Genomic DNA, 27271 nt, shown 5'->3' on the forward strand with positions numbered 1-27271 from the left:
ATATTATTTAACACTACAGTGTCTTCCTTCAAATGTGGTGCCTGAATCTCAGGTAGGTAATTTTTCATGAGTTAAAGTTCTGGTGTTTTGATATGACTAAAGATAAACGGCTCAAAAGCTTTTAGCAATATTGTCATAAAATTATACTTATGATATATTATGCTGATCTTTTGGAGTGTGAGTAGTAAGTAAGTATTTATTTCTATTAAGTCAGTTAAGTTCATGTAAGTCTATTTCATCTTTAAAAAAATAGTAGTATAACAAGAGCAATGTGCTTATCCAGGTTTTAAAAGACAATACCCTTGATCTTTGCCTCCCCCAACTCCAAAGGAAGATAGTAATATAGTATTTTCATCAATCTTCATTCAAGACCTTTAAAAACACTAATTTGCTTAATCCATAGGACTAGTGATTACAGCTGTAGAAAAGACTGTCCTGGACTATACAGTTTAAGTACTTTACATAGACACAAGGTTGATAGGTTTTTGAAACCTCTAACTGCTCAAAGCACATCTACTCTGTCATTAATCGACTGGCATTCTTTTGACTGTTTGCTCTACAATAAAACAGAGAAAACTTCATTACACATTTCAATGACACTTTAGATAGAGTGAATACTGGAGAGACAGTAGATTGCCTGAATGGGAAGAGAGAAGATAAGTAGATTTATATCCTTTTTTGTGTTTTATCTTGCAACTCTGCAAAAACACAAACAGAATTATATAGCCAATCATTAAAACCCCTTTATTTTATTACATAGACCTAGATCAAGATAATTCCTTTTAACACAATAGTGATGATGTTGCACTGCTTCTCAAAGCAGCTCTCTTTCTAATGTTTCATTAGCTTTTTAAACTTGTTGCTTTGATCCAGAGTATTTTTTCTTTATTTCATTTGTAAAGCAAGTAAATGTAATAAGCTCCCTTTTGGAAAATCAGCCTGGCTTAAATCATGCATTCTTTATACAATGTTAGGAGGAGAATGGTTAACATTTGTAGCCTCATGACTTGCAAATGAAAGAAAATAATAACGCTTAGCAAGACATTAGAAGAACACATTCACCATGAATCATACTGCCCTTGAAGGTGCAGCTTAAAAAAGCAGAGAAATAGATTTGACACCACTTGGACTTGCAGCTTGGACATGCTGCATTAAACTGTTCAAAATTAATTTAATCTGAGCAAGGAGAATAATAGCCTCTCAGTTCAAGGCTTCTGATAGCAGTAATTTGCACTCGAAAGTACTTCCAAAGGGAAAGAATAAATGAAGGGCGACTCTCCAAAACTGAGTGAGCAAATGTATTCACTAAATGAAAGCCTCTTGATCACCCTATAAAAGATCATCCAAAAAAATGACACATTCTATATCATTCTCTTGGGTAGGAATTTTCTCTTGTAACTGTTCAGTTATTCTGCTTTGGGGATAGATTCATCCCATTTTTGAACTGTTGATGGCTCTGGAGGAAGTGTCTGGCTCCAAATGCTACATTAATTCAGTGTCCCCAAACCAATTTGAGAAAAGATCACCCAATATCAGGCTTTGTGCCCAATATCTTCTTTCATTATGTTGGGGAAGACATATCTTAGTGAGTAAGAATCATAGCAAGTACTTAGCATTTGAGCCAATCTATACCACTTTCTTACAGTTACAGAAATGCTCTCACCAAACCCAAGCACCAAGCTACTGAGTATATATGTACCCAAGAGAAGGTGCTCACTGTAAAAGGTCTGACTCACCAAACCAATTAGTGGGGACAAACTTCTATGTAGTGTGATTTGAGGAAAACCAATAAGATCTGCTTACTCGAAATGCTCTGTTCCATTGACTTTCCAGAGTTAAAAATTCTTCCTACATGTCACTCCCTTGGGAATAATGCCTTCAGGAATCACCACCACCACTGATTTATCACATTAGCAGTCATCTAGCACTTCACAAAACTCTGAGACATTGGGACACAACATAGGCATAGAGAAAACTGGCTTAAGAGTTCTGGGCAGGTGAGTCCCTTTAGAAGTAGATGGAAGAGGGGTCTCCTGATAAATGCCTTTTATCCATAACAAGCAAAAAAGTGGAGCAAATACAGATAAAAATAGTGATGCTAAGTACTTAATTACATGCACAGAAAGACAAGACTAACTTCATTTTAGACAATTTCTTTTCTTTGATGTTAATCAGGTAATTTTCTGCATACACTGGAAAAAATATTTTTCCCTTGATTTGGGCTCAAATGGTGGTGAGAAAGTACATGCAGGGAAACACAAAGATAGAGTTTTTCCACATAGCCTGAGAATAAGTAATATATTAGTATTCAGGTTTCATTTCCAATTCCTTAGTTGCTTTTCTTTTGCAAATTTAGAGGGAGGAAAACCAAAAGGTCTTTTTAAATTCTCTGGTAACACTTAATTTCTTCTGAATAATTTACCTGCCAGTAGTTATTTGTTCTATAATAATTCAAAGAATGCTAGTTATGCCAAAGGCCTCTATTTTTAAAAAAAAGAATGTCTCTAGGATATGTTAGGGGTTTAAAATAAATTGAGGACTTTCAGGTCATTAAACAACATACTCAGTTGCTCTTGATCAATGTTGCCAATTAAAGTCCCCCCTGACCCCAAAAAATAAAACAGGAATGATTATTACTTATAAGTTGCACACAGTGTTTTGTATACTTATCTGGTCTTTAATAATAAAAACTAATGAAACTCTTCTTCCCAGAATTATACCAGATTTTATGGGTTAGATTGATAATAGTAGATGGGTGGATTTAAAACTTTTTTAGTTAGCAGAAAATTTCAGAATGATTTTGTTAATCTCATGTTAACCAATTTCATCTTTTTCACATCAGAAGAAACAAAATTCTACATATTATCATTTGATAATAAATTACATCATGTTTCTCAAAATGAGGCTGTGAACCCTTTGTATCAGAATCACTTGTGAAATTAAGAAAATATGCAGTCAGGCCCCATCCCTGAGTATTCCTCCCTATGGGATTCATCCTAAAGTTTGAGAAGCATTGTTTTCCATAGACCAACTCCTATCCAACACAGAAACTCATCCTACAATATTAGTCAAGGATAGGCTTATAGCCTCTGCTTTAAAACTTCCACTGAAATGGGACTTACAACATCACGTGCATCACATGTTAGCCATCATTAAGCAGGCTTACTGGTCAGAAAATTTTTCCTTATACTGAGTCAAAATATATCTGAGGCTTCTATTTCTTGGTTCCTGTTCCTCCCTATGAAACCACACAAAATAAATATAATCCCTTTTCCACAGGAAAGTCCTTCAAATATTTGGAGATCACTACTACATTCCTTTGTTTTCTACCCTAGGATAAATATCTTCAGTTCCCACAGCCATTCTTTCTCTGATACCATTTCTATATGGTAGCTTTCTTGTTGCCAACCAGAGATATGTCCAGTTTGTCACTGTCAGTCCTAAAATGTTGTTCCTAGAGCCGACATAATATAGAAGATGGTTTGACTAGGGTTAGGCTGGAGGAAGGAAAAACAAGGACATGCAAACAGAATAGAGAGATGCCATAGGGGGAGAAAAGACCAGACCCCAAGGTCCGTGCCTTATATGGAAAGGGGGCAGCTCTTCCTGAATTCCACCTTTCTGATGTGCCAACTAAGACCCGGATGTCAGCCTCCTCCCTCTTGGAAGGAAAAAAAGTTTCTACTTGTCTATTATGTCACCTTTAGTCAATCATACCTCTCCACACCCCCTAGGATAGCTTGCCCACTCCTCCCCCTCCTAATCCCTTATAAGCCCCCACCTCCCTGACGGGTGACTTCCCTGGCCTGTGTTTCAGACCGCGGAACATCACCCGGGAATTGCGTTCAAATAAACTGCCTGGCCCTTTGTTGCCTCTCTTCGCCTGCTTATTTTGGCTAAAATTTATCTTACAACTAGTGTGAAGTATTGTGACACTATATTTTCTTTCCCTTGTTTAGGACAACAGACATTAATAAATACCCTGAATTCATGCAGGCTTTTTTGACTATTTTTTGTTTTTTGTTTTCTTTTGCATTCACATGTCACTGTGCTTACAATGAACAAAACCCTCTAGGTCTTTGTCATGTAGAAGGCCATCAATCCAGCTCTGCTTCACAGTGGATGCGTACAGTTGATATTCTCATCTAAGGCCAGGACTTATGTTTATTTCCTTTACATAAGATTATATTAATAATGAAACATCATTGAAGCACACTGACTTTTTAAAATCACACCTAATTCAGTAACCTCCATTCCAGCCAGCTTTGGGTCATCTGTAAGATCTGAGAAGTCTTATTTTTTATGCCTTCGTTCAAGCCATCTATTAAAATACTGAAACTCAGGACAAAGTTCAGAATTTTGTTGGCAAGCCCCTAGTGATATCATACCTAGCTGATCTAAATCCATTAATTAAAACTTTGAAAAATGTTTATGACATATTAATTTATTTTTGCATAAGATTTTCATGTATTCACTATATTTGCTTTTTGGTTATTAACTTCATATTCTTTATCCATTTTTTTCTCCTTAAGCTTTATTGAGATCTAGGTCACATCCCATAAAATTGACTTATTTAAAGCATACAGCTGTTTTTAATATATTCACAGAATTATGCATTCATCACCAAAATTAATTTTAGAACATTGTCATTACCCCACAAAAAAATACCATACCCTTTAACAGTGACTCCCCATTCCATCAACCCCACAACCCCTGGCCATAATTAATTTACCTTCTATCCCTATACATTTGTCTATCATAGACATTTCAACTAAGTGGAATCATAAAATACATGGCTTTTTGTTTGCTTCTTTCACTTAACACAGTGTTTTCAACATTCATCCACATTGTAGCATGTATTAGCACTTAATTCCTTTTTATGGCTGAATGATACTGCATTTTATGAATATATACCATATTTCATTATCCATTCATCACCTGATGGACATTTGGGTTGTTTCCAAATTTTGACTTTCATGAATAGTCCCTTCCATGGACATTCCTTTGCACATTTTTGTGTACATACATTTTCATTTTTCTTGATACACATTCAGAGTGGAATTTGTGGGTCAGATCTAAATATGCTTAGTCAGTTCAGGAACTGCATGATTGTTTTCAAATGTGGCTGCATCATTTTATATTAGCACAACCACTATATAAAGGTTCCAATTACTCCATATGTTCAGCAAGTTGCTATCATCTGCGTTTCTTATTTTAGCCAGTGGACTTAAAGGGTATTTCACTGTGGCTTTTATTTGTATTTCCCTCATGTCTAATGATGTGAGTCCAGATTCATGACTGTATTATTTATTTGTAGATCTTCTTTGAAGATACATCTATGCAGATTATTTTTCCATTTCTTAAAATTCCTTTTTTGGTCTTTTTATTGAGTTGTAAGTGTTCTTTATAAAATCTGGATACAAGTTCCTTATAGTCCAGATATATGGTTGGCAAATATTTTCATCCATTCTGTGGGTTATCTATTCACTTTATTGATAATGACCTATGAAGTATAAGGTTTATTTTTTATTTTTAAATTTTGATGTTGCACAATTAATGCATTTTTTTCTTTAGTTGCTTGTGTTTTGGGTATCATATCTTAAAACCACATTGCATAATCCTAGGTTGTGATGATTTACACCAGTGTTTTCTACTAAGAGTTTTATGCTTTCCGCTATTACATTTAGGCCTTTGATCCATTTTAGTTAATTTTTATATGGTATAAGTTAGAGGTTCAATTTCATTTTTATGCAAGTTGATAGTCAGTTGTCCAACACCATTTGGTGAAAAGACTATTCTTTCTCCATTGAATTGTCTTGAGACCCTTGTTGAAATTCACTGGCCATAGGTATATGGATTTACTTCTGTATTCCCATTATATTCCATTAATGTCCACTTATGTCCTTACTCCAGTACCACATTGTCTTGCTTTCTATCATTTTGTAGTATGTTTGTTGTTTGGTTTGAAAATCATTTGGCTGTTGTGGATTCATTGAGTTTCCAAATGAGTATTAACATCAACTTGTCAATTTCTGCAGTAGAGGCAAATGTGATTTTCAAAGGGATTGCACTGAATCTGTAGATCAATTTGGTAAGTATTGTCATCTTAGCAATATTAAGTATTCCAATTCATGAACACAGGATATCTTTCTATTTATTTAGACTTCCTTTAATTTCTTAAGTGATTCTTGGTGGCTTTCAAGTATATAAGTCTTGCACTTCTCATGTTAGCTTTATTTCTAAGTACTTTATTCTTTATATGCCTTTGAAATTTTTTCCTAGTTTTAATTTCAGTTTATTCATTACTATATAAAATACAATTGAATTTTCTACATTGATATGAATTGTACAATTTTACTGAAACCCTTTATTAGTTCTAAGGTTTAGAAGGAATTTCTAAGGATTATATAAAAGTCATGTCATTTTCAAGTAGATATAATTATCTCTTTCTTTCCAAAATGAATGAATCTTATTTATTCTTCCCTATTTGTCATGCCTAGGATCTCCAATATAATGTTGAATAGAAGTTTTTAAAGTGAATCCATGTGTTAAAAACATCCATGTCTTATCCTTGATTTTAAGGCGATAGCATTCAACCTTTCATGATTATGTATGATACTAGCTATGGGAATTTCATAGGTGTCCCTTAAAATTTTCAGGAAGTATCCTCTGATTCTTTATTTATTCGGTGTTTTCATGATGAACTGGTGTCAAATTTTCACATAAGAATTTTCTGCACCTACTGATATGATCATGTACTTTTTGTCCACTATTCTATTGGTGTGATGTGTCACAATATTTGATTTTTAGGAGGTTAAGCCAACCTTGTTTTTCTGGTAAAATCCTACTTGTTCATGGTACATAATCTTTTTATATGTTGCTAGATTTGATTTGCCTGTATATTTTTGGGGAGTTTTATGTCTATATCAAGGAGACAGTGATCTTTAGTGTTCTTTTCTGGTGTGATTTCTTTGTCTGGTTTTGGTATTATGGTAATCCTGGCATCATAGAAAGAGTTCCCTCTTATTTTATTTTTGGAAGCATTTGTGAAAAATCACTAGTAATTTTTTTTCAGTGTTTGGTAGAGTTCACAAGTAAACCTATCAGGGTCTGTACTTTTCTTTGTTTTGGATTACTAAGTCAAATCTTTATTTGTTATGGGTCTATTAAGAATTTCCATTTATTCTTGAGTCAGTTTTGGTTTTTCTGTCTTTCTAGGAATTTTTCCATTTTATCAAAGTTATCTAATTTGTTGGCATACAGTTGTTCATAGAATTGCTTTATAATTCTTTTTATGTATGTACAGTTGGCAAAATATCCTCTCTTTCACTTACGACTAGTAATTTGAATCTTCTCTCTTTTTCTTGGTAAACATAGCTTATGTTTTGACAATTTGCTTGATCTTTTCATAGACCCAACTTGGTTTCATTGGTTTTTCTATTCTCTGTTTCATTGATTTTATGCTCTTATCCTAATTATTTCTTTCCTTTTCCTTGCTTTAGCTTTAGTTTGCTTTTCTTTTTCCTGTGTCTCAAGGTAGAAGATTAGCCTATTGATTTGAAATCTTACTTCCTTTTTAATGCAGGTGTTTTCAGCTATAACTTGCTCCCTAAGTACTACTTCAGCTGCATTCCACGAGTTTTCATATGTTGTGTCTTCTTCATTCTTCTCAAATTATTTTCAAATTGACCTTTGAGCCATCACTTATTTAATTGCCACATACTATGGATTTTCCAAACATCTTTCTATTATTAGTTTCCAATTTCATTCCATTGGGAACAGAGAACATACTTTGTACATTTTAATTTCTCTAAATTTATTGGCATTTGTACTATGACCTAGCATATTTTTATCCTGAAGAATATTCAATATGCACTTGAAAAGAATATATACTCTGTTGTTGTTGGGTGTAGAATTCAACAAATGTCTTTTAGGTCTTATTTATGTATGGTGGTGTTCAAGTCCTCTGTTTCCATGTTCAGCTTCTTTCTAATTGTTCTAGACAATCTTGAAAGCAGGGTGTTGAATTTTCTGGATATGATTGTTAAATTTTCTATTTCCTACCTCAGTTCAGTCAGCCCTTGTTTCACATTTTGGGCATGTGTTTTTAGGTACATGTTTGCTTATAATTATAACTTCTTGATGGGTTAAGCCTTTTATCATTAAAAAATATCTTCTTTTATATCTACTTATATTTTGTGTTTTAAAATATATTTTTCTGGTATTAATGTAGCCACTGTAACTTTCTTTTGACTGCTGTTAGCATGATATATCTTCTTTTATCCCTTTACTTTCAACCTATTATACCTTTAAATCTAAAATGTGTCTCCTGTAGACAGCATATACTTGAATCTTATTTTCTTATCCAGTCTAACAATCTCTGTCTTTTGATTACATGTTTATTGTATTCACATTTAAAATTATGCATGACATAATTAGATTTATGTTTTCCATTTTAGTTTCTATATATCTCAGGTAATTTTTATTCCTCTAGCCCTCCTTTACTGCTTTATTTTGCTTTAAGTAAATATTTTCTAGTATAACATTTTACTTACTTTTATGATTTTTTTCACCACATTCTTTTTGATTTACCTTCTTAGTGGTTGCTAAAGATATGATATACATCTTAACTGATCAGAATCTACCATAAAATTATACAAAATTTATATCTCATTCCAGTGAGATATACATATGGTACTCTACATAGCACTATATTCTCCCTTTTTGTGCTATTATTGTTATGTATATTTCATTTATATATGTTATAAACCCAATAATACATTGTTGTAATTATTACTCTAATAAGTTTATGTTTAAGAAGCTAAGAAAGAAGAGTAAGTATATAGTTATACTGGTTCTTCTATTTGCTTTTTTATTTAACATTTATAATTCTCTTCTCTGTTTCTGTGGGTTCAAATTTATCATCTGGTGTCAGTTGCTTATACCAAAAAAACTTTGCTTTCATCCACCCCTTTGGTGCTGTTATCAGATATATTACATTCCAATATGTTATAGAATCAGCAATCCAATTAGATACATATGGTTTAGGTAATTAAATTTCAAATACAACAGATGAAAGAAAAATAAATGTGCATTTATACTGCCTTTTATAATTACATTTGGTATTTATCTTTGTTATTTCATGTGGATTTAAATTTCTATTTGAGCTTACCTGCTTTCAGGTGAAGAACTTCCTGGATGTTTCTCAGAATTTGTTTATCTAGGAATGTCTTTATTTTGCATTCATTTTCAAAAGTTAGTTTTACTGGGTAAAAGACTCTAGGTTGACAGGCTTTTTTCTTTTAGCACTTTGAATATTTAATCCAACTGCCTTCTAGTCTCCATTGTTTCTAATAAGAAGTCAGATGCTAATCTCAGAGGGACTCTCTTGTACAATGACAAGTCTTTTTTCTCATGATGCTTTCAAGATTTTCTATTTGTCTTTGGCTTTCAGCTTTTTTCTATGATGTTTCTGAATGTTGACCTCTTTGAAGTTATTGTTTGGAGTTTACTGACCTTGTTGGATGTGTAGACTGCTGTTTTTCAGAAAATTTCAGACATTTTCAGTCATTATTTCTTAGAATATTTTTTCTTCCTCTTTCCCCTTCACCTATATTTCTGGTACACCCATAACATATATGTTGGTTGGTACACTTAGAAGTGTCCTACATTTCTCTGAAATTCTGTTAATTTTTCTTCATTTTAGTCTCCCTCTACTCTTTAGAATAGATAATCTATTTCTATCTATTTTAAAGTTGTTGATTCTTTCTTCTGCCAGTTCTTATATAATCTTGAGTCTCTATAGTAAATTTTTGATTTTGGTTATTGTACTTTCCAACCCCAGAATTCCCTTTTATTGAAAGTAATTTTCACCACTTTCATGATATTCTCTGCTTGAGGAGACATTGTCTTTATGTCAGCTCTTCCTTCTTTAAGTATGGTTTCCTTTAGCTCTTGTATACATTATAAAGGCTAAACTGAAGTCTTTGTTAAACCAGATATGACTCTCATAGACAGTTCTGTTGCCTGCTTCTTTTCTGTTATCAGTTATATATTCCTGTTTCTCTGCATTTATTACAAGTTTTTGTTGAAAACTGGACAGTTTAGGTAATATAGCAACTCTGTATGCTGACTCCCCTTATAGTCTCCAAGGTTTTTGTATGTTGTTTGTTTATTTATTTACTCTTTGACTTGGCTAGTCTATTCTAGTAGAGTCTATTTGCCCTGCAATGTGAAGCCACTGTAATTATTCCTTAGAAAATCTGGCCATACACACTTGTATAGGCACTCTGAATCTACAATGGTTTTAACAGGGCTCCATGACTGTATCTCTCCCTAATCTGTCTGGTAAACTGCATGCTTCATTTTGTATATCACTCAGCCCTTAGACCACAGTAATTCCTGGTGAGTATTCCATTATTTTTGACAATGCTCTGGGGCGTATATTATCTCATAGCCTGATTCAATTAAAATCAGCAGGGATAGGTTTTTGTAGCCAGCTTTGAGGTTTATTCTAACCCCAGGAGGGCTCTTCTTACCTATATCCTTTCATGGTGCTCTTTGGTGAACTAGCTATCTAGTGTTTTGTTTCTTGCTCTTAAGTAAGAGGAGATGCTATTATAGAGATTGCCCTGAGGCTTGAACTGTCCACACTCTGTTTCAAATAAAGGCAGTTCCTTTAAGGAGAGCTCATTTCATACAGACTGCCTCCCACTCTAAGAAAATTCTCTGTGTCAATAATCTGGGCATCTGGAAGGTGTAGTGGGTAGAATGATGGCTACTTCAAAACATGTCCACCTGGAACCTGATGAATATGAACTCATTTTGACAAAGGATCTTTACATATGTAATTAGGTTAAAGATTTGAAAATGATATAAACCTGTGCAATCTAGGTGTGGATAAAGTGAAGGTTCCTATGGCCAGGATTCTCACCTGGCCCTGGTTGGCTAGCTCATTACACACATGTGGGTAGTACATACTCTATATAAAGAGCTCTGCCAAGTGCTCTGGGTGACATGGTGGCATGGCTGCAAGGCTGCAGGAGAACAGAGACAAGACTGGAGTGTTGGCAGCACTGAAGATAAAGACTGAGATGGCTGTGGAGGTAGAGAGGCCCAGAGGCAGAGACCAGCTTACTGTAGGCAGACTCGCTCTGAGTGGATGGGATTCTAGGGATAGACCTGGCACCATGGGAATAGAGTTGGGTATAAACCCTTTCACCCCAAGAACATTCCATTGTCATTTCTTTGGTCTCACTGAATCCCTTGACCAGGGCCAAAAACCATTGGCAAGACACCAGGTGAGCCCTAAATGCAACGACAACTGAACTTCTAAGAAGACACACAAGATAATAAGGACTTATGAAGTTTGAGACAGAGATTAGAATTATGCATCACCAAATTAAGGAAACACCTAGAGCCACCAGAAGCTGGAAGAGGCAAAAAAGTTTCTCTCATAGTCCTCAAAGGGGGTGTCTTGCCAATGTGTTTCAGTCCCTGGTGAGTTCACTATGGATTCAATGCGACCAAAGAAAATGACACTAAAACGTTCTTGGGGTGAAAAGGTTATATCCAACTTTATTCCCATGGTTGCAGGTCAATCACTAAAATCCCATTCACTCAAAGCGAGTCTGCATGCAGCAAGCTGGTCTCTGCCTCTGGGCATCTCTGACTGCACAGCCATCCCACACAGCAGTCCCACACAGCTATCCTCTGGACCTCTATCCGAACAGCTGTCCTATGGGACTCTGTCTTCGTCACTGCCACCACTCCAGCCTCTGCTCTGCTCTCCTACAGCCTTGTAGCCATGCCACCATGTCACCCAGACCACTGGGAAGAGCTCTTTACGTTCATTGACCACACATGTGTAGTAAGCTAGCCAACCAGGGCCAGGTGAGAATCCTGGCCACAGGAACTTTGATTTTATCCATGGGGGCACAGACTTCCTCATAACTTGATACTGAAATTTTGGTCTTCAGAAATGTGGGAGAATAAATTTCTATTATTTCAAGCTAAAACATTGTTATAATTTATTATGGCAGCCATAGAAAACTATCACAAATATTGTTACCATGAAGTAAGGTGCTGCCTGTGGGGAAAATTGAAGTTCCTATGGCCAGGATCCTCACCTGAACCTAAACTACTTGATTATGTAACTGGCCTGCTGATAGGCTCCTGCTTACACAACTGCAGGCAATAAACTATTATTGACAGAGTCACTATATAAAGAGCTCTGCCCAGAGGCAGAGATGAAGGAGGATTACAGACCTGCAGACTGTTGGATGCAAACATAATTCTATTGCTCCATCAGAGATGGGAGAGCTGGCTTATTTGAAAGTTCACCCTCCTTTGAGGCAGTGATTACAAAATGCACATCCAACCCCAGGAGATCACTCCCTCCTCAATTGGCTTATGGCTGTACTTCATGCTGTGTGGCCCAGTCAGGGTGACTTACTATCTTCCCCTGCTAGATGGCAGACTTACGCTGAGCTCCAACAGGTGTTACAGGAGCTAGGCATGAAAAATACCATCTATAATTGAGAGAATTATGACCCAGATGGGGAGCCTTTTACCACAGGGATGAGAAATGTGCTGGAAATGACTCGCACGTCCCTTCTTGGGCCTCTAGTGACCATTCCTGCCCCTCACTTAGAGCAACCCATAAGTGAGATTACCTTTACAGTAGCAGACTTGGGAGACACTGAAGAATGACAGCACAGAAAGAAATAAGGTCTGTAACTCAGGGGAATAATTTAAAGGGCCCTGTAAAGGTTATGAAGACCCAAGTGTGGGTTGATTTAATACAGGCAGGAGCAGATGGAAGGAAATTAGATGGGAAGTCACATAGTATCTTACTGGAGCTGTGGCAACAACTGAAACTGGAGCAGCAGTTCCAGCCACTGAGAAAAAAGAGGTAGAGGGGAGAGACACAGCCACAAGTCTGGCCTGTGGGTTTGCAAGACTTCCTGTTAGAGAGTGAACCAACCTCAACTGAACCCACACAGGAAGATGATTGGGGAACATAGTTTGATTGAGGGAAAGGACAAGGTACATGCCCTGAGGGGCCACATGTTGAAATAGCTGTCCATTGGTCCCCAGTGAACATACAACATGTCCTGGTGGACACAAGAGCTGAATGTTTACTGATTTATGACAACCCTGAGCAGTTTCCTGGGACCCCCACTATTACAGATGGACACAGGGGTAAGGCTATCAGAGTGAAACGAGCTCAAATCCCTTTGGGAATAGGGTGTCTACCCCCAAAGGAGTACACTGAGTATATATCTCCTGTCCCAGATTATATTTTGGGGATAGACATCCTACAGAGCCTATGGTTAAATACTGCTGCAGGTGAGTTCAGAGTCAGGATACATGTGGTGAAGGCAGTTCTGAGGCAACATGGTAAGCACCTACCCGTAGCTCTGCTTGTGCTTTGGTGAGTGACTAATAAACAAAACAAATTGCCTAGAGGGCATAAAAAATTTTGAAAAACTCTCCAGGTATCTGAAAAGGTGAGTAATATAAAGACCAACCATAGTCCTTTCAGTTCTCCAGTATGGCCAGTAAAAAAAGCTAGATGGCTCCTGGTGTAGGACCCCGGATTACAGAGAATAAAATAATGTCATACCACCTTTCATGCTGCCATCCCTCTATTGAAGACCTGATGGATACCCTCAGTCATGAACTAGGAACTTACCATTATATTGTAGATCTTGCTAATACCTTCTTTTCCACTGACATAGAGCAGGAAATTCAGGATCAGTCTACCTTCAAATGGGAAGGATGGCAGTGGACTTTCACTGTCCTTCCACAAGGATACCTCTACAGCCCTACCATCTGTCAGAGACTTGTAGCCCAGGACTTGGCTACATGGGAGAAACTGCCAATGGTGCGGCTATACCATTATATTGGTGATGTCATGCTCATGTCAGATTCTCTTTCAGATCTAGAAGGTGCAGCACCTAGACTGCTGCAACATTTACAGGAGAAAGGATGGGCTGTGAATAGTACCAAGGTTCAGGGGCCTGGTTTGTCTGTCAAATACTTGGGGGTCTGGCCAAGTAAAACCAAAGTTATACCAGAAGCAGTTATAGATAAAGTCCAGGCCTTTCCTACCCCTACAACTGTAGCATTGCTACAGGAGTTTCTGGGTCTTCTAGGCTACTGGAGAGTGTTTATCCCACACTTGGCACGAATTCTGAAGCCCTTATACCGGTTGGTACAAAAGGGCATCAGGTGGGAGAGTGACACCCATACCAGATTTAGATAAATTACATGACTTAGATGATGAGATTTGGAACTTTTTGAGCTGATAATATTTATATGAGACTTGAGACCTAGAGCTGATGCTCTAATCGGTTGAGACATTTGGCATATTGGGATGGGCTTTAATGTGTTCTGTACGCAGGAGAGTGATGAATTTGGAGGACCCTAAGTAGGACTGTAATGGGTTGAAATGTGTCCCCATAAAAAATATGTCCAGCCAGAACATGTGAGTGTGAACTTATTTGGAAAAATAATCTTTCCAATGTAACTAAGTTAAGGATGTTAGATGAAATCATATTGCAATATCAGAGTGGGCCTAAATCCAGTGACAAGTGTCCTTACAAGAAGAAAAGAGAGAAGACACATAGGAGAAGGCCATGTGAAGACCGAGACGGAGACTGGAGTTATGTGTGCCCAAACCAAGGAACACCTGGAGGCAACAGAAGCTGGAAGAGACAGGAAAGGGGCATTCAGGAGTGTGGCCCTGATGATAACTTGATTTCTGACTTCTAGCCTCCAGTAATATGAAGAAATAAATTTCTGATATTTTAGGCCACCAATTTTTTTTTTATGACAACAGAAGACATAAAGTGGATTTGTAGCCTCTGGACTTCTCACTTTGCCTGTCCCTTTTTAGAACTTTTACACTACCACTGAGTTGGGATGTGGGTTATTAGATTCAGCATTCTCAGCCTGCAGTGACTGGGTTAGGGCCTTTATTCCATAGGTGGGATCTGGATAGAGGGAGGGATCCCCTATCGTCTCGGCCAAAGTCACAGGAATTTAGCCTCTTCAACTCAGAACTGAAGAAAATGGGAAATGCTGGTGACCTGTTCCTTTTAGTGAGTTAATGTAAGCCATGACTTGGAGGTGAGAGGACAATGAACACTGTCTTCTTGGTCACATACACCATGAGTAGAGTGTTCATCAGTGTAATTTTGGGAAGTAGAAAGGGAGAGGATCATAACTCAAATTCCATGGATTCTCACTATTCTTACCAGTTTTAGTAGACTTTCTTGAATAAACTTTTCTTCATTTGCTGTATATACTTAGGGCAATTTCCAGAGATTTTAAATAGTTGGGATTTGCTATGGTTTTCATTAGGTTTGCATAGTTCACTGCAGAAAGGATCCACAAAACTCCTCACACTGTATCCTGGAAGTGGAACTTCCCCATTCATTTTTATAGGGTAATTGATTTTTTACTTAAACTTTTTTATTATGAGGTAATTTTAGATTTTCATGCAGTTGTATTAAATAATACAAAGAGATACAATATACCTTTTACCTAGTTTCCCCAGTAATAGTATCATCTTGTAAATCTATAGTACAATATTACCACCAGGATACTGACATTGAAAAAGTCAAGACAGAACATTTCCATCACCACAAGGATCCCTCATGTTGTCCTTTAATAGACACAACCATGTCCCTAAGAGCCTAAGGGTCTTATGGGACAACATGCAGATAAATATATTCATTATGAGAGTCCCACAAGGAGAAGAGAGAGGGAAAATGGGGAGTAGGAAACTTTTTTGAAGAAATAATGTCTATGATTTTCCCAAGTTTGAGGAAAAACATGGATATACAAATACAAAAAATGCAATTAAATCCAAGTAAGATAAACCAAGAGACCTGCACAGAGACACAATCAAACTGTTGATCTACAAAGACAATCCTGAAAGCAGCAAGAGAAAATTGACTTATCACATACAAGGAATCCTCCATTAGATTATCACTGGATTTCTCAGCAGAAATATTGCAAGCCATAAGGCAGTGGATGATATATTTAAAGTGCTGAAGGAAAAAAACCTATCAACTGAGAATTCTATGCATGTCAAAACTGTCCTTCAAAAAATGAGAGATAAATTAAACATTCCCAGATAAACAAAAGCTGAGGAAGTTCATTAATGTTAGGCCTACCATACAAGAGATGATAAAGGGAGCCATTCAAGTTGAAAAGAAAGACCACCAGATTTAAACCATATGAAATTTAAAACCATATGAAAATATAAATTTCTCCAGTAAAAGTAAATGCATAAACAAATACAAAAGCATGCATTATTGTTTGTGCATCAAAGGACACTATAAAGATAGTGAAAACACAACACAGAAAATGAGAGAAAATATTTGCAAATCATATATCTTATAAAGGTCTACTATTCATAATATATAAACAACTCTTACAATTCAAAAAAAGACAACAATTAAATTTAAAAATAGTCAAAGAATTTAAATAGACATTTTTCCAAAGAAGATATACAAATGGCCAAGAAACACATGAAAAGATGCTCAACATTGTTAGTCATTAACAAAATGCAAATCCAAACCACGATGAGATAATCACTTCACAACCACTAGGACAGCCACTTCAAACAAAAGGAAAATAACAAGTGATGGCAAGCATTTAGAATAAATTAGAACCTCATACATCGCTGATAGAAATATAAAATGGCTCAGTCACTCTGAAAGACACTTTAGCAGTTCCTCAGCAGTTAAATATAGAATTATCAAATGACTCAGCAACTTCATTTTTCCATTGAAAATAGGTCTATTGTTTGAAAATAGATATGCAAATACTGTACATAAATGTTCATAGCAGCTCTAGTCACAAGAGACAAAAAGTGCAATTAACAGAAATGTCCATGAGTGGATGAATGGATAAACAAAATGTGGTATATTCATACAATGGAATGTCATTCAGACATAAAAGGAATGAAATTCTGACACATGCTGCAACACAGACAAACCTTGCATTATGCTAAGTAAAACAAGCCAGACGCAAAAGATTGTATACTGCATGATGCCAATTTTATGAAATATCCAGATATGGCAAATTCATAGGAAAAGAAAGCAGATTAGTGTTTACCGGGGTTTGGTGATGGGGAGAATGGGAAGTGACTGCTTAATAGGTATGGGATTTCCACTTGGGGTAACAAAAAGTTCTGGAACTAGATAATGGTGATGGTTGCACAACACTGTAAATGTATTTAATGTTAATGAATTTTATACTTTATAATAATTATGGTGGTAAATTTTATGATGAATGTATTTTACCTCAATAATAAAAAATACAAATTTAAAAATCTTATTTAAATTTTGAAAAGATAAAGTTATCATTGTTCATGGATAACATGATCTTATAAGTAAAAACCCTAAGGAATCAACAAAAATACTGCTGAAATAAAGAAATTCATTCTACACTAAAAAATCTGTTGTACTTGTATACACTAAAAATAAATAATACAGAAAGGAAATTAAGAAGCAATTCCATTTAAAATAGCTTCAAAAAGAATAAAATACTTAAGAAAAATATAACCAAGGAGGGAAAAGACTTGAACATTTAAAACTACAAAATATTGCTGAAATAAATTAAATAAGACACAAATAAATTAAAAGACATCACATGTTCATGCGTTGGAAGACTTAATGTTGTTAAGATGTCAATACCAAAAAAAAATCTATAGATTGAATAGAATCTCTATCAAAATCTCCATGGCATTTTTGCAGAAAAAGGAAAATCCATCTTAAAATTAATTTAGAATCTCAAAGTACCCCATAGAGTCAAAACAATCTTGAAAAGAAAAACAGAACAAGTTATTACACTTCTGAATTTCAAAACTTATTTACAAAGTCAGTGTATCAAAATAGACATAGACTGATGAAACAGAATAGAGAGCCCAGAATAAAACCTTCATATATATGGGCAACTTATTTTTTAATAATGATATTAAAACCATTCAATGCAGAAAAAAACAGTCTTTTCAACAAATGGTGCTGGGGAAACTAGATGGTCACATACAAAAGATGAAGTTAGACCCTTACACCACCTTCAAAAAATAACTCATAATGGAAATTGGGGATCAACAGAGATGAGGCTTAGAACCTCACCCCCCCTGTTTTGAGAGAAATCTTCTGCATATGTGGATGTTTTGTTGCCCTTGTCTAGCTTGGATTAATACTTAGTCTACAGGCACACACCTGATCATCTACATTTGCTTTCTTACACATTAAACTATGTTTTCTACCTTTATCTTCCATCTACCTACCACTTCAGCATTTTATTAAAAATAAAAAAATAATAATAATAATAAGGTAGAAATGTGGGATTCACATATAAATCAAGTATAAAAATCAAACGAATATTCATATTTGACCTAATTGTTTATAGTTCATAATGTGTGATCAAAACCGAAAGTTTCTGTGATTACTGCCCTTGTACTGTTCACCATGTAAGAACTTATTCACTATATAAGAATTTGTTCACCATGTAAGAACTTTTTTGTTATGCTTCAGAAGATCAGAGACTGATGAGAATTAGGCTTGGGGTGGATTAATGATTGTGCATTGAGTCCCCTATACAGAATTTTATTGTTGTTAACAACCATTTGATCAATAAATATGAGAGATGCCCTCTCAAAAAAAAATAACTCATAATGGATCTAAGAACCAAGACTATAAAACTGTTCGAAGAAAACACAGATCAAAGCTTCATGACAATGACTTCTTGGATATGACATCAAAGGTACAGACAACAAAAAAATTGATAAATTGGACTACATCAAAACCAGAAGTTCTGTGCATCAAAGGCAAGAACCAGCCTAGTGAAAAGACAACCACAGAATGGGGGAAAATATTTGCAAATCATATATCTGATAAGGGATTAATACTCAGAATATATAGAGAACACATAAAACCCAATGACAAAACAAACTCAATTCAAAAATAGGCAAAGGGCTTAAATAGACATTTTTCCAAAGAAGATACACAATTATCCAATAAGCACATGGAAAGATTCTCAACTTCACTACCATTAGGAATATGCAAATCAAAATGAAAAGTCATAGCCTCACAGCCATTAGGATGGCTACTGTCAAAATGACAACAGAAAATAACAGGTGTTGGCAAGGATGTGGAAAAATTGGAACCCTTGTGCACTGTTGGAAAGAGTGTAAAATCGTGTATCCACCATGGAAAACAGTATGGCAGTTCCTCAAAAAATTAACAACGCACTTACTATATTATCCAGTAATCCCATTTCAGGGTATATACCCAAAAGAATTGAAAGTAGGGTTTTCATTTATACAGCTATAGTCAAGGCTGCATTATTCACACTTGCCAAAGATGGAAGCAAACCAAGTGTCCATTAACAGATAAATGAATAAACAATTGTGGTATATGCATAATATTAGTTGGCCTTAAAAAGAAGGAAATTCTGACACATCCAACAACATGGATAAACCTTGAGGACATTATGCTAAGTGAAGCAAACAGTCGCAAAAAGGAAGTACTGTATGATACCACGTATTTGAGGTATATGGAGTAGTCAGATTCACAGAAACAGAAAACAATTGTAGTTGACAGAGCTGGGGAAAAGAGGTATGGGGAGTTTTTGTTTAATGGTTACAGAGTTTCAATTTAGGGAGATAAACAGTTCTGGAGAGGGAAAGTGGTAATGGTTACCCAATGATGTGAATGTATATAATACCACTGAATATTAGATTTAAACATCAAGATAGAAAATTATAAATTATGTATGTTTTGCCACAATTACACACTAATAAATGAAATAGCAATCAGTTGAAAGTCAAAGGTCTGGACACTCAACCTTATTCCATTAGTCTGTATGTCTATCTTTATGCTAGCACCAGTCTTAAATACTGCTGCTTTGTAGTAACTTTTGAAATTAGAAAGTATGAATTCTTCAACACTATTATTCTTTCTTAAGGCCTTTTTGCTCTTCCAAGCCTCCTGAATTTCCATATGAATTTTAGAATGAAAATCCAGGTAGGATTCTGAGAGAGATTGTGTTAAATCTATGGATCAATTTGAGGAGTACTACCAATCTTCATAATATTAAGTCTACCAATTTGTGAACATGGGATATATTTCCAGTTACTTTGGTCTTAAATTTCTTTCAACAATATTTTATACTTTTCAAGTGTAAGTTTTGTACTTCTTTTGTTAAATTTATTTCTAAGCATTGAATTCTTTTTTTATGCTATAAAAATTTTTTTCCTTAATTTCATTTTCAGATTGTTCAGTGCAAGTACATAGAAATACAACTGATTTTTATGTATTGATCTTATATCCTGCAACCTTGCTGAAATTATTTTATTAATTCTAATATTTTTAAGTATATTCTTTATGATTTCCTGTATACAAGATCATATAATTTAGGAATAAAAATAGTTCTGCTTCTTGCTTTCCAATATGGATGCCTTTAATTTAAATTTATTGCTTAATTGCTCAAGCAAGACCCTCCAGGACAATGTTGAAAGAAGTAGTGAGATTGACCATTCTTGTCTTATTCTTGATCTTAGGAGAAAGTGTTCAGTGTTTCAGCATTATATATTACTTTATGTGTGGGTTTTTTTGTGGATAACCTTCACCAGGTTGAGGTATATACATTCTATTCCTAGCTTGTTGAATGTTTTTATCACGAATACGTGTTGGACTTTTTCAAATGCTGCTCCTGTATATTAAAATTATTTTTATTTCTCCAAGTACTCTTTTAGCCTTGCCTACTCTCTCCTTCATTCTGGGATCTGATAACATGTTAGATCTTTCGTTATAGAATGCTAGATCTTTCGTTCCTGAAGTTGTCTTCATTTATTTTCATTCTGTTCTCTATTTTTCAGATTGGGCAATTTCTATTATTCTCTCATCATGTTCACTGATTCTTTCTTCTACCTCCTCCATTCTGCTGTTGAATCTGCCAATTCAGCTTTTTAGGTTTTTTATTTTTCATTTATGAAATGTCCCTTTGGTTCACTTTTATATTTTTGTTTCATTGTTCAGACTTTCTATTCCTTTGCTGAGGCTTTCTATATTTTTTATGTTTCAAGACAGTTTATAACTGCCCCTGGAAGCATATTTATGATGGCTGCTTTAAAATCATTGTAGTTAATTCTATCTTCTCTTGTCACCTCAGTTTTGGCTTCTTTGGATTGTCCTTTATCATTAATTTGAGGTATTCCTGATTCTTAGTAAGATGAGTGATTTTTTAATGAAACTTGGATACTATAGGTATGTTATTAGAATATCTATCTTTTTAAAGCCTTCTGGTTTTGCTACCTTCAACTGATAGCAATCTGCCAAGGTATACTGAGGTGCTGCTTAGTTACTGCTCTATGAGAGTAGAAGTCCAAGTTCCCCAGTAGGTCCTTTTTCAACATGGACTCCACTAACAACACAGTGGTGGGAAGATATGTGGCATCATTACTGCAGAGTAATAGTGAAAGTCTTGATTCTCCTCCAGATCTTCTCTGATACCACCCCAGTGGGGAGGAAGGGTGCTTCATTATTTCTTGGTGAGAGTGGAAGTCCATGCTCCCCAAAGGTGTCCAGTGACACCACATGCCGTGTAAAGAGGAGGGTGTGCCTCATTACTTCCAAGTTCAGATCAAAGTCCTGCCTCCCTACTCAGCCTTCTCTCTATGCCACTTATCCCAGTGGAGGAATTGGGTCACTGCATTATAGCCTGGTAAGGTACAAGTCTAGGCTCTCCACTAAAACTTTGCTGGTGTGAGTAGGGAACTGGGCCATAGTTTTTCTTTGGTATAAGCCTGGAGTAGAGCAATTATTGTCTAAAGTTTTCTATCTTGATTGTTGACCCCTGTCCTAAGATTCCATGACTACATCTGGAATTTCTTCCATTTCCCTTACATATAATTCATCTGGCCTGGAGTTTACAGCACTGAAAGAAAAGTAATGTTCTCTTACTATTCTTTCCCATGTATTGGCCCTCATCTCACTGCTAATCACATTTATTCAAAGGGTTCCAATAGGAAGGCATCTCTTTTTCTTATAAAGGCTGTGCAGAAAGGCTCTGTCATCTGTTAATATTATGTCTCTAGCAAAGGGTCATTCTTGTCCTGGTTTTTATTCTTACATTTAACACAGTTATCAAAGCCCTTTTGTGTGTCCTCAGCATTTTTATAGGTGTCAGCATATTTGTGCTTAACTTTTCTAAGCATATTCTTACAAAATATTTTGTATTTGTCTTTGATTGTATGTATTTTGTTCTATATTTTCACATCTCTGAAGAAAAATACAAACTCATGAGAGATTTCCCAGTTCAGTCAGTTTTCTCTAGATGCCTATGCTGTTCAAAATGTGTTGTTTTTTTTTAAGTGTCTCTTCCTTCTTGAATCTTCTTCTATCTTAGAGTCTCTGTCTTTACATCTGGCCTGTGTAAATCTGATTTTTAAAGTCAAGAATACCTTTGAATACCCAATCCTTCCTTCCTTTGGCTTTCTTCTGCCTTTCAGTCTTTTTGGGGGTAAGTGCTAGGAAAGTACACACTTCCTTCCAGAACAATGTTGCCAAATACCTACTCAAATAAGTGAATATTTTCATTTAAACTCATCCCTTTGGAGGGACAAAAAAGTTCATATGGTAACCTGTAGATATATGGATGTGTATATGTAATCCTTATTCTCCCATTTATGTGAGTATAAAGCATCTAAAACAGATGTTTCTGTTTTCATGCCAATATGTCTTTACTTCAAGAAATGATATTTTCCCCTAATGTATTTATGCTTACATTAACTTACACTTGGCTAAAAAGGGGTTGTGTGAAGTTAGAACAAAAAAGAATCAGAAATCAATCATAAAAACATTTCATATTTTACCAATATATTCTTACCATAAGGTATTATGAAAAAAACTGAAATACAACCCATCTCTCTTTCTCTCACATACATGCACAAACACACACCCCTCCAGAAAAAAAATATCTGCATAATAGCCTAGTATTGTATATCTCAAGCTGTTTTCATGCTAAAATCCTACTCTATACAAAATAACACAATTTTGCTACCATAGGGCATATAGGAAAAATAAGATCTGGAGTAGCTTTTATTAATAGGTATATATAACTATTTGAATATTATGATATCCATTAGAGATTTAGGATGCATATAAAAAGCACACATATAGATTAAAGATGGCGGCATGAGAGGAGAGACAGAGGCTTCCCCCTAAAACTGGATACAATTAGAAAATTTAATTGGCGCAACTAATCCTGAGAGAGCAACAGGAAAAAGGACAAGTCAGACTGCACACACCTGGAGAGAAGAGCAGACCTCAGTGAACAGGGAAACGTACCAGAGCTGTGGCTCCGCAGGACCCAAGCCCCTCCTCCACCCCAGCTCACTGGTGGGAGGAAGACAAAAGGAGCAGGGAGGGAGTGGAAGGCTTGGGACTGCTGAATACCCAGCTCTGGAGATCTGCGCTGGGAGCACAAACCTACATTTCATGGTGCTTTCATGAGACTCGCAGGACTACTGGGTTGGAGACTTAATATAGGCAGCGTTCCTAGGGAGACTGGGATTCCAGCTGCTTGTGGAAAGTAGGGATCCATATCCAGCTGCTCTGGGACAAAAACTTATACCTGTGTGACCAGCCCACTAGCTCAGGCAGTGGAGACAGGCACAGGAGCCAGGAGGTGGGGAACAGCTCTTTCCTCACCCCAGTACTGCTCCCCTGCGACCCCTGATGTTGCTTCAGGGGCTCAGCAGCTCCAGAGACTACAGCTTCTGGACACTAGAGGGCGCCATATACAAATATGAAATGCCAAAGGAACCTTGTCCAGAGGAAAATTGTTATTACAACTCCCGAGAAAGATTTAAATGATATGGACCCCGTGACTCTTCCTGAAAGGGAGTTCAAAATAAAAATAATCAACACCTAATGGAGGTAAGGAAAGACATCCAAGAACTCAGGAATGAATTCAGGTCAGAAATCCAATTGTTAAAGAACACGATGGAGGGTATTAAAAGCAGGTTGGATATGGTGGAGGAGACAATAAATGAAATAGAAACTAGAGAAGAGGAATACAAAGAAGTTGAGGCACAGAGAGACAAAAGGATCTCTAAAAATGTAAGAATATTGAGAGAACTGTGTGACCAATCCAAGCGGAACAATGTTCGCATTATAGGGATACCAGAAGAAGAACAGAGAGAGAAAGGGATAGAAAGTGTCTTTGAGGAGGTAGTTGCTGAAAAGTTCCCTAATCTGGGAAAGGAGGTAGTCTCTCAGGCCATGCAGATCCACATATCCCCCAACACAAGGGACCCAAGGAAGACAACAGCAAGACACATAGTAATTAAAATGGGAAAGATCAAGGATAAGGACAGACTGTTAAAAGCAGTCAGAGGCAGAAATAAGATCACATATAAAGGAAAACCCATCAGACTAACAACAGACTTCTCAGCAGAAACTTTACAGGCCAGAAGGGAGTGGCATGATGTATTTAATGTCATGAAGCAGTAGGGCCTGGAACCAAGATAACTTTATCCGGTGAAATTATCATTTAAATTTGAAGGAAGGATTAAACATTATCCAGATAAGCAAAAGCTGAGAGAGTTTACCTCCCACAAACCATCTCTGCAGTCTATTTTGGAGGGACTGCTATAGATGGAAGTGTTCATAGGGTTGGATAGCTGTCACCAGATGTAGTAAAATCATGGTAGGGAGGGTGGAGCAGCTGATTGTGAGGCAAATGCAAAATAAAATTGACTATCCCCAAAGCCAATCAAGGGATAGAGAAAAAGTATAGAATCTGATACCTAATATATAAAGAATGAAGGAGGAAGAAAAAGGAGGAGAAATGGAAAAGAACCTTTAGATTGTGTTTGTAAAAGCATACTAAGTGAGTTAAGTTAGACTCTTAGATAGGAAGGAAAGCAACCTGGAACCTTTGGTAACCATGAATCTAAAGCCTGAAATGGCAATAAGTACATACCTATCGATAATCACCCTAAATGTAAATGGACTGAATGCACCAATCAAAAGACATAGAGTCACTGAATGGATAAAAAAACAAGACCCATCTATATGCTCCTTACAAGAGACTCACCTCAAACCCAAAGATATGCACAGACTAAAAGTCAAGGGATGGAAAAAGATGTTTCATGCAAACACTAGGGAGAAAAAAGCAGGTGTTGCAGTACTAGTATCAGACAAAATAGACTTCAAAACAAAGAAAGTAACAAGACATAAAGAAGGACATTACATAATGTTAAAAGGCTCAGTCCAAAAAGAGGAAATAACCATTATAAATATATATGCATGCAACACAGGAGCACCAGCATATGTGAAACAAATACTAACAGAACTAAAGGAGGAAATAGACTGCAATGCATTCATTTTAGGAGACTTCAACACACCATTCACTCCGAAGGACAGATCCACCAGACAGAAAATAAGTAAGGACACAGAGGCACTGAACAACACACTAGAACAGATGGACCTAATAGACAGCTTGGGTGTTGCTCTACACCCAAAAGCAACAGGATACACATTCTTCTCAAGTGCACATGGAACATTCTCCAGAATAGACCACATACTACGCCACATAAAGAGTCTCAGTAAATTCAAAAAGATTGGAATTCTACCAACCAACTTTTCAGACCACAAAGGTATACAACTAGAAATAAATTGTAGCAAGAAAGGAAAACGGTTCACAAACACATGGAGGCTTAACAACACACTTCTAAATAGTCAATGGATCAACGAACAAATTAAAATGGAGATCCAGCAATATATGGAAATAAATTACAACAACAACACTAAGCCCCAACATCTGTGGGACGCAGCAAAAGCAGTCTTAAGAGGAAAGTATATAGCAATCCAGGCATATTTAAAGAAGGAAGAACAGACCCAAATGAATAGTCTAACATCACAATTATCAAAACTGGAAAAAGAAGAACAAATGAGGCCTAAAGTCAGCAGAAAGAGGGACATAATAAAGATCAGAGGAGAAATAAACAAAATTGAGAAGAATAAATCAATAGAAATAATCAATGAAACCAAGAGCTGGTTCTTTGAGAAAATAAACAAAAAATAAGCCTCTAGCCAGACTTATTAAGAGAAAAAGAGAATCAACATATATCAACAGAATCAGAAATGAGAAAGGAAACATCATGACGGACCCAACAGAAATACAAAAAATTATTACAGACTACTATGAAAACCTATATGCTAAGAAGCTGGAAAACCTAGAAGAAATGGACAACTTCCTAGAAAAATACAACCTTCCAAGACTGACCAAGGAAGAAACACAAAATCTAAATAAACCAATTACCAGCAAAGAAATTGAAGTGGTAATCAAAAAACTATCCAAGAAAAAAAACCCCGGGCCAGATGGATTTACCTCGGAATTTTATCATACAGAGAAGACATAATACCCATTCTCCTTAAAGTTTTCCAAAAAATGGAAGAGGAGGGAATACTCCCAAACTCATTCTATGAAGCCAACATCACCCTAATACCAAAACCAGGCAAAGACCCCACCAAAAAAGAAAACTACAGACCAATATCCCTGATGAACATAGATACAAAAATACTCAATAAAATATTAGCAAACGAATTCAAAAATATATCAAAAGGATCATACACCCCGACCAAGTGGGATTCATCCCAGGGATGCAAGGATTATACAACATTCAAAAATCCATCAAAATCATCCACCACATCAACAAAAAGAAAGACAAAACCACATGATCATATCCATAGATGCTGAAAAAGCGTTCGACAAATTCCACATCCAATCATGATAAAAACTCTCAGCAAAATGTGTATAAAGGGCAAGTACCTCAACATAATAAAGGCCATATACGATAAACTCACAGCCAACATCATACTAAACAGCAAAAAGCTGAAAGATTTTCATCTGAGATCAGGAACAAGACAGGGATGCCCACTCTCCCCACTGTTATTCAACATAGTACTGGAGGTCCCAGCCATGGCAATTAGACAAAAAAAAGAAATACAAGGAATCCAGATTGGTAAAGAAGAAGTCAAACTGTCACTATTTGCAGATGACATGATATTGTACATAAAAAACTCTAAAGACTCCACTCCAAAATACTAGAACTGATATCAGAATACAGCAAAGTACAGGGTACAAAATTAACACACAGAAATCTGTGGCTTTTCTATACACTAACAATGAGCCAATAGAAAGAGAAATCAGGAAAACAATTCCATTCACAATTGCA

The sequence above is a fragment of the Manis javanica genome, chromosome X (genome assembly GCF_040802235.1).
Source record: "Manis javanica isolate MJ-LG chromosome X, MJ_LKY, whole genome shotgun sequence".
Classification (NCBI taxonomy): domain Eukaryota; kingdom Metazoa; phylum Chordata; class Mammalia; order Pholidota; family Manidae; genus Manis; species Manis javanica.